The 8,676-nt window shown below is 44.0% G+C and overlaps 1 long non-coding RNA gene across 1 annotated transcript; it reads right to left on the bottom strand.

The window, feature by feature from the left end:
- Positions 1 to 1,918: 1,918 nt before the first annotated feature.
- On the bottom strand, positions 1,919 to 7,421 carry LOC132655232 (uncharacterized). The gene is made up of 3 exons (XR_009592968.1): positions 6,089 to 7,421; positions 5,201 to 5,974; positions 1,919 to 2,030 (listed from the first exon to the last, which is right to left on the bottom strand). It is a non-coding gene; the product is annotated as an uncharacterized LOC132655232 (long non-coding RNA).
- Positions 7,422 to 8,676: the final 1,255 nt, after the last annotated feature.

Here is an 8,676-nt window from a genome sequence, read left to right as displayed (position 1 = left end):
TATTTTAACCTATTTTATAGGGTTCTTATACCTCTACCTTCCTTCCAACCTTTATTCCACCCAATCCCTTCCAACTCCCAATACTGTGGAGAAGAGAAAGATTAGAGGAGAAAGGGGGCATAGACCTCTATGGGGACTTCTAGCTGATTTGGGATGTAGAGTTCCTTGAGGCAAACCTAGTTTTCATCATCTGAATCTCCAGTAGTTCGGCAAACTGTCAATACAGCAGCAGCAAACAGAACAGCAAACAGCAGCAGCAGGACAAACCAGCAGCTGACAGGGCAGGGGAGCAGCAGCTACCATGGGCACTCTCAGAGTTCTCCCACTTATACCCTCTCAAGAGTTCCCAAAATTAAACTGCAGCTAACACAAATCACACCCCTGCCAGAGTATGAGACACGTCATAGTTGGCTGCTGTGGACAATCTGAAGCAGCCCCGTATTCCACACCTGGATTAAAACAAAAACATTCACATAATATAACGGGGCTTTTTAAGGAACCAAAATTCTCACTACATTTCCCCATTCTAGTTCAAAAAATGGCTTTTTCTCTAACATAAATTATATACAATAAGAACAATTATAAGAATATCATGTAGGAATTACATTCACAATGTCTAGTCCAAACCTGGAGAAAATATTTCACTACACTATCTTGGTGATACCTGAATTACTTTCTTATTTTAACTTGCATTTATCAACTTAATGTTTTAGGTTTAGACCTTAAAACATTTTCTTAGATCCTAAACAACTTGAGCTTTTATGTCTTTAATCTTTAATAAGGAAAACTGTAAGACTCTAAGTACTATCTAGTCTTCAACCCCATCAAAGACCTGAGAAGGATAAATATTACCTACGAAAACAGAAACTACAGAGCAAGCAGCTTCCAAAACTATAGAAATGACAGAGGTTGATGGCTACCTGGACAGTCACCCAAGGTTTCCCTGTGCCGTTGAGGCATCCAGTCTTCAGCCTGCAGGCCCAGAATATCTGACAGACTTTTCTGTGAAGCAGGAATATTGAAGGAGTGGCCTACCTTATGTCTGCAATGTTGGGCAGTCAACTTTTCAGTGCCCTGCTTGTCTACAGTTTGGACAGCACGCTATTAGCAGTAGAAATAAGGGCAGTTTTTTGTTCAGTGGTAGCTTTGCCACATTGGAAGCAAACTCCAAGAGGAGGTTCTTCAGTGCCCATCATATTTGGAGTAGATTTGAGGTGCAGCCAGGAGCAGATGTGTCTCTCTGTCAGAAAAGCCTATTTTTAAAACACCTTAAATGTCATTTCCATAGATCTCTGAAGTGTTTGAAGACCTGTATATCTCAGTATATCCAAATGGACAAGCTTCACTTGTTTCTAGCTATTTACTTTCTGCTTAACTTTGAAAACATATACAAGAGGCTAAATAAAGCTTATTTCTGTAATTAACTAAACTAGTATCTAACAAGGCTACAAGTAAGATTATTTATAAGTAACTAACTTACATTTCTAGTTATCCTAGGCAGTTTGCAATAGTAGCTTTCATAAAACTAGAACTTTACACCACATTTTTTAAATGAGTGGCATACGTACAATATATTTAGCAGGAACTGAACAAAATAACCTTAAATTTCTATCAATATACAATAACCGTACCAATGTAAAATATGAGGCTAGTATATTCAATCTGCCTTTTATCTTATCATCCTCTACCCCCCCATTTATATATCTGTTTCTCTTCCCCTTTCTTCCTCCTTCCCCTAACATAGGTAGGAGAGAAAGAATGATAGAGGAGAGAAAGAGAAAGAGAGAAAGATATCCCTGATTCTAACCTCCTTTACTTTGAACCCTCTCTGACCATGACCAACAGCCCCCTTAAGTGACAACAAACAACTATAACCCAACAAATGACCCAAAACTACCCACCTTACCTTTTGAGAATAGGGGTGTTGTGTTCTTAAAATTGCTTTCTGTTATCTGGGGGTGAAGGCATCTTTTGGGGACCCTAAGAAAACTGGAGTATGGCCAAGTTCTGTATCTTCTGCTGTCCAGCCTCTGTATGACAGGAAAGTTCAGGGCTTAACCAAGTCCTGGCTGAAACAGCCTGTGAGAATGGACCATCTGAGCTAGATGTTCTGAAGTTGACTGGGTGCAGATTCTTGAGGAAACAGTAACTGAGGGAGTCTGTGAGGCTGTATCATCTCTGATACTTCATTTGTCACACATATAGATAGAGATAGATAGATAGATAGATAGATAGATAGATAGATAGATAGATAGATAGATATTGAATATCGATACAGTGTGTGTGCACAAGTCAGCTAAAGATTTTCTGCTCTGTGTTTGAGCAGGTAAAAGGCATCTATCAACTTTCTACATCATTTGAACTGTAATATAAATCTCCATCCATGCTATATGAAAAGATGGCATGTAATAATAAGTCTTGAGGACTGGGTAGCCAAAAAGATTCATTGCCTATGCAGAGACATTCATGTCTCAGCTAGCAGGAGATCTTCCCTGGTCAGATCTAATCTTTATAAGTCTCAGCTAGCAGGAGATCTTCCCTGATCATATCTAATCTTTATAAGTTTTGATGGTAACCATATTTTTTCATTTCTGTGGAAACATAAGCAAAGCCACATCTCCATTGCAAACTATTTCAGGCTTCTACTCTGATGTCCATACATCCTTACAGTGTATAGGTTAATCTAATTCCACAGTTTTTCTATAACCCAGTGTCTCTCAGCTGCTGTTGTTGTTCCTTTTTCACTAACATTAAGAAATTTAGAGTTATCAAAGCAGTGTTTAGTCTGTTGCTGGGGGTCCTAACTCCTCCTTTTTGTTTTATAAGCATTTCTTTTAAAGTATGATTAGATCTTGCTACAACTGCTTGTCCTGTAGGGTTGTGTGGTATTCCTGTAATGTGCTTTATGTTATAATATGCAGAGAACTGCTTCATCTTACTGGATACATGAGCAGAGGTGTCGTCAGTCTTAACTTGTGCATTTTCCCCATAATTGCCATTGTTTCCAATGAATGTTTAACTACAGAATCAGCTTTTTCAGAACTCAAATCAGTTGCCCTTTGAAACCCAAATATGTATCAATGGAATGGTGTACATTCTTAAGTTTTTCAAATTCTGCAAAATAAAACACATCCATCTGAAGACTTCATTTCTTTTGGTATTGTTAACATGGTGTTTTTCGTGAAATTTTGAGGCTTCTAGCACATTTCCTATTGACAATTGGTCAGTTTCTCATTTCCTTGTGCCAATGGACCTGGCAAATCTGTGTGAGACTGAACATGAGTTCAACTAACTTAACTTGGTTTTTTAAGGAAACAAAGTCCTCAGTACAGTAGAGTCATCAAATTGCATCTGCTTTCATAAATCAGCATATTGGCCTTCACTTATCAATTGGCCTTTCATGATATTAACACCTTTAGAACTATCACAATTTTCCATAATTGCCGCTTCTTCTCACCACCGTGTCAACCATTGTAATTGCTAAATCCTTCCAGTCTCTGGGATAATCCTATTTTAGATAGCCCAGCTATTCAACATCTATTCCACATAGGGTGAGTGCATTCCATACGTTATTATTGATTCTTTAAAATATTTAAGCTCTTGTATCTTAACAGGATTTCAGGCTAGTTGTTCGTTCTGTGAAGTTTCACTGTTTTCTGGCATTTATTCCTAGAGAACAGGACAAGCTAGGGGGGTAGCCATCTTTCCTCACTTCATCAAGAGGGAGGGCTGGAAGTCCAATGAGCTGCCTGTCTTGATCCTCAGTTTCATTAGGTGCCATAGGTTCACAATTGCGCACTTCCTGTTCTCTTGCTTCCTCTGTCTCTGTTTCAAGCCTTTGTGCTATCATAGTTAATTTTTCTTGTTGTACAGCTATTTTTTATATATATGAATATATATAAAACAAGACATATATGTCTATATTATTAAAATTGTCTTTCTGGGTGATTTTCCATGATTCACTCTTTCAGAGGCTCCTGAGTCTCTTTGGGCTTCCGCTGACCTTGAAGAACTGATACTTCCTCTGGAGATGATCCCAGATAAATTTCTCCTCTGTGTCTTTCTGTCAGGTATCTCCTGTTCTCTGTGTCTTTCTGTCAGGTGTCTCCTGTTCTTTGTGTCTTTCTGTCAGGTGTCTCTTCGTGCCTTCTATGTTTCTATCGGATGTCCTCTGCTTTCTGCACCATTGGTGGGTTTTCTCCTTCACCAGTCATGTTGGGTTTTCCTTTCAACTATGTTGGGCACCAGATGTAAATGTTGTTTTATTTCCTCAGATGAGGGGATGAGATGAGAGCCATTCCCAAGCCTTATCTAGCTCTTTCTGAACTCTTGCTTGCTGGTTCAAATCAGCCGTTCTGGCCCAAACTTTTCTCCAAGTTGACTGATGCAAACTGGCCTCTGATTCTGACTGAATTGCTGTGCCTGGCCTTATGCTAATTTTAGCAATATATTTTAATTTTCTGGCTCATTTTCATTCTCTGGCTTGTTCTGTCTTCACTTATGTCGAACTTGTTCTCTCTGCCATCTGTGTCTGTGAAACTATTCCAGTTTAAAAAAAAACTCTCAGTAAAAAACTTCCCCTACTCTTCCTAAGTAGCCTCTCTTTCCTGTCTTGTTCTCATGAGAGTTATGCATATTCTATCTCTGACTCATTCTGTCAAACCTTCTCTGAGTTGTCACTTTGTCTGCCCCTGAACTAAACATCACTTTCAAACATGGCTGCTTTCTTCTTTAAACTTTAAAAGGGAACTTTAAACTTCCCTTCATTGTTTGGGATTGAGGGCATGTCTGCGTTTCAACCAGATTGTAATGCTAGAATGTCTGCATTCCAGCCAGATCACATAAACTAGAAGGTTTTTGGATGTGATCCCTTGCCAGAGCAGCCATGATGCTGGGTTAAAAGTCCTCTACACACAAGTTTGAAAATTCCAGTCCTCTGGGAGCTGTCAATGCTGTTGCTCTTGGATCTATGATATCTTGAGAACTCACATCATGGTGGAACAAAACCACTCACCTTACTGCAAGGAGGTAAAAGAGGGGAAGAAGAAAAGCCCAGGTCTCACTATGCCCTTCAAAAACAGGTCTGGTCCCCAGCTACCCAAGAGCCTCTTGAGGGTTCCACCATCCCCTGATAGTGCCACCTGAGGAGCAAGCTTTCCCGCCTGGGTTTCTGGGGGTTGCAACACACAGTCTCACTTACCGAGATAACAGTTCGCCAGGGCCTAGAGTTCTTCACATCTTCCAAACAGAGAAATGTATTTTACCAAAAGTCAAGTTTTACACAGCTGGACAGTCCTCTGAATCACTGTACTTCTTGCTTGCTAATTTGTGACAAATTGTTATTATTTTTTTTTTGTTCAGAGTTTAAATTTACCTTCTTGTTTGAAGCCTGCGTAATGTAAATCTTTGTGGCCGTGCTGGAACATGCCAGTCAGCCATTCCTGCTGGCAGTTAAGGCACTTCTAACTGCAGGTATACTACATGGGGCCGTCTGCATGGGAGTCTGTAGAGGCTTGTAGACTCTAACTGTGTCTCCAACTGTGCTTTCAAGTGTCACGACCTCAGGAATGGGGACCTGGCAAGACACAATGACCCTTTTCTATTCCTTGGAACAAGTGGTTTCCTCTAAGGAAGGTACTTTTCTGGAAAACATGTTATTTCAAGGCCTCTTGATTTCACAATGTAGCTAGTCCCACATAGGACCTGCCAGGCTTCAGAGCCAGAGACTGTGGAGAGAGGGCACAGCGAGGGTGCCCCTCCCCCTTCCTCCCGCAGCCGGGAGCTCCAGGATCTCTGTCTTTCCTTCTACAGACAAACAAGATGTGGTTCTCACTGTTGCAGCCCAGCATGTGGGGTAGGGGTTCAGCCAGGACTATCACAAACCGGCTGGGGTGTCCAGAACACACGGTTCATTTGTCCTGCCCTTGTCCAGGGCTGGAGCTGAGAAGTCCCAAGGCAGGAGCCAAAGTTAGACCTGTAGAAACAAGATTTAGTGAATCTGTGCAGGAACTTGAGCACCCCAGAGGACTGACATTTGTTCTTCCAGGGCCCCAGGCCTCAGCAGGGGCTGCCTCCCCAAAGGCTGTACCTCTGGAGCTCCCAGAAGAGGCAAAGATCCCATCTTCCAAATCAAATGTGCAGCGAGGAGCAGGTGTTGGTAGTTTTGCTCAGGCAAGCCTGAGGGGCCGGGCCTCTCAGCTTCTGCTCCTCCTGGAGCCGTCACCTGGACCCTGCTAAGGGGACAAGCAGCCCAACTTTGCTCCTGCAGAGTTGCTATCAGCCCAAAGCACTCACAAAGTAGAAGCTTGGCACCCAAGTCGTGCACCAGAGACCTCGAGGCTGCTGTACGCACTGACGGGATGACACCTGTGAGAGCACAGTGCCTGCTACAGTGAGAATCCGTGGAATCTGGTGGTAGCCGTGGGGCGGGTGGGAAAGCACTAGATTTAGAACTGGGAGGGCTGAGTGCCAGAATGGCTCTGCCCCAGATTCCCAGGCTGGCCTGCAGCAGCTCACTGCCACCAGCTAAACATTCCTCATTTTGCTGGTACTTTGGTGTCATTTTGTCTTGACCTTTATTGTTACCTTCCTCTTTGGAGGTGGTGGGCAGAGGACGGCCTTCGGCAGTGAGGGCTCCCTGAAGGCTGTTGCTGGGCCTCTTCCTCTTCTTACACAACAGGCTACGCCAGGGAGAACGGCACACCACATCCCTCATACGCCATACAAATACCACACAAACCAGACACACACATAGCACAGCACACAGACACACCACACCACCCACAGTCAAACCACACACACACACCAAACACCGCAGACACACACATATATCACACACACACAACCACACGCTCATACCAACCACTCCATACACACATCACATGCACCCCTCAGTACACACAACACGTACTATACACATACCACAGGTTCTAGCTAATTTCATGTCATGAGACGAGCTCTCCTGAGAGGAGGGAACCCAAACTGAGAAAATCCCTCCATAGATTGGGCTTTAAGAGGCACCGCTACAATGAGCAAGTATGTGGTGGAGAGATAGAAAAGAGAGAGAAACAGAACAGTTTGTGCACTATGAAGAGGAGAGGAATTGGGGACGCAAGCGTGGTGAGCAGCCTTCCAGCCCAGGCTACCACCAAGGGCCATGTCTGCGTGGAGTGGCAGGGATCTGCATCAATGTCCATGGCCCATGTTACCACCAAAGACCATATGGACATCCCTGGCATAGGCTGCCACTTGGTGCCATGTTGATGGCTGAGGGCTTTGCGGAGCTGGCCTTACCCCTGGCCAGCTGCAGCCCTTAGGAAGGCAGCCCACACCTCACCTGGGCATCACAAAACACAAACTGTAGATGTGGTCCTGGTGACATGAGCTCTGGAGAGCTGCTCCAAGGGCCTGAGTGCAGTAGAACTGGCCTGTCCCTCGCCCCCCACCCCTCATCCCCACCCAGGCAGTGTGGGAGAGCTGGTCCTGCTGGCATGAGTATGGGAAAGCTGGCAGGCTGAGTAACTCAGCTACCACCCAAGCCCTGATTCAGGGCTCTGAGCTGGCCCGCCCCAACATCTGCCCCATCTGTGGGCTGCCGGACCATGTGAAGGGGCCAGTCCTGCAGAGCCAGAGCTGTGGAGTCTCTGTGATGCAGACAACAACAGGATATTGAGAGGAGTCCCCTGAGGACCCTGCATTGATAGTGGAGGGGAAGTCACAGACCTCAAGGCAGACCGACAACTTCTCGCACTGAGCATTTGCTAGTAGAGCTGTTCAGGCAAAGATGCACACTGTGTGACATGCTGCAGCTTCCGCAGTGAGATTTTTCTCCTTATTTTTATTTTTTGTTTTTGTTTTCTTTGGAGGTGTGTTGTAAGGGTAGAGGAAGGATATGAAGGGACAGGAAAATGAGTGGAATTGGGGCCCATGATGTGAAATTTAAAAAGGACCAATAAAAATTTTTAACTGGGCTGTAGGCAAGCTGTGAAGCATTTTCTTAACTAGTGATTGATGTTGGAGGGCCCAGCCCATTGTGCGTGGAACCAATTCTGGGCTGGTGGTCCTGGGTTCTATAAGAAAGCAGGCTGAGCAAGCCATGAGGAGCAAGCCAGTAAGCAGCATCCCTCCATGGCCTCTGCCTCAGCTCTTGCCTTCAGGTTCCTGCCCTGCTTGAGTTCCTGTCCTGACATCTTTTGATGATGAACAGTGATGTGGAAACATAAGCCAGATAAATATTTTCCTCCCCTAGCTGCTTTGGCCATGTTGTTTTACCATAGCACTAGAAATCCTAAGACACCATATGTACTGCACACTACACATAGCACCTATCATGAACCACACATATGTGTACCACATCTGACACCCACAACACACCATATATACACAGGCACATACAAAAATAAGGCACACATCATAGCCTACAAACTGAAGGTCCACTCTTTTCACCAACGCCATTGTCAAACCTTACGTTGCAAAGTTCAGAGACCTCTTCTCTATCCTCTCCTCTAACAGCCCCCTGCTAACTTTAACCAGTTACCCAGGCTCTCAGACTCACCCTGTCCCCATAAAGCTACCACATGAAATGCAGGGTGCCTTTTTAACACTTTATCTTACCTAGACAATGAATGTTTTAGTGTAGGCTCTAAATATTTCATTTATACTGGAAATCCCCCATCC

Source organism: Meriones unguiculatus, chromosome 1 (assembly GCF_030254825.1).
Source record: "Meriones unguiculatus strain TT.TT164.6M chromosome 1, Bangor_MerUng_6.1, whole genome shotgun sequence".
Classification (NCBI taxonomy): Eukaryota; Metazoa; Chordata; class Mammalia; order Rodentia; family Muridae; genus Meriones; species Meriones unguiculatus.
This window is presented reverse-complemented; position numbering and strand designations above follow the sequence as displayed.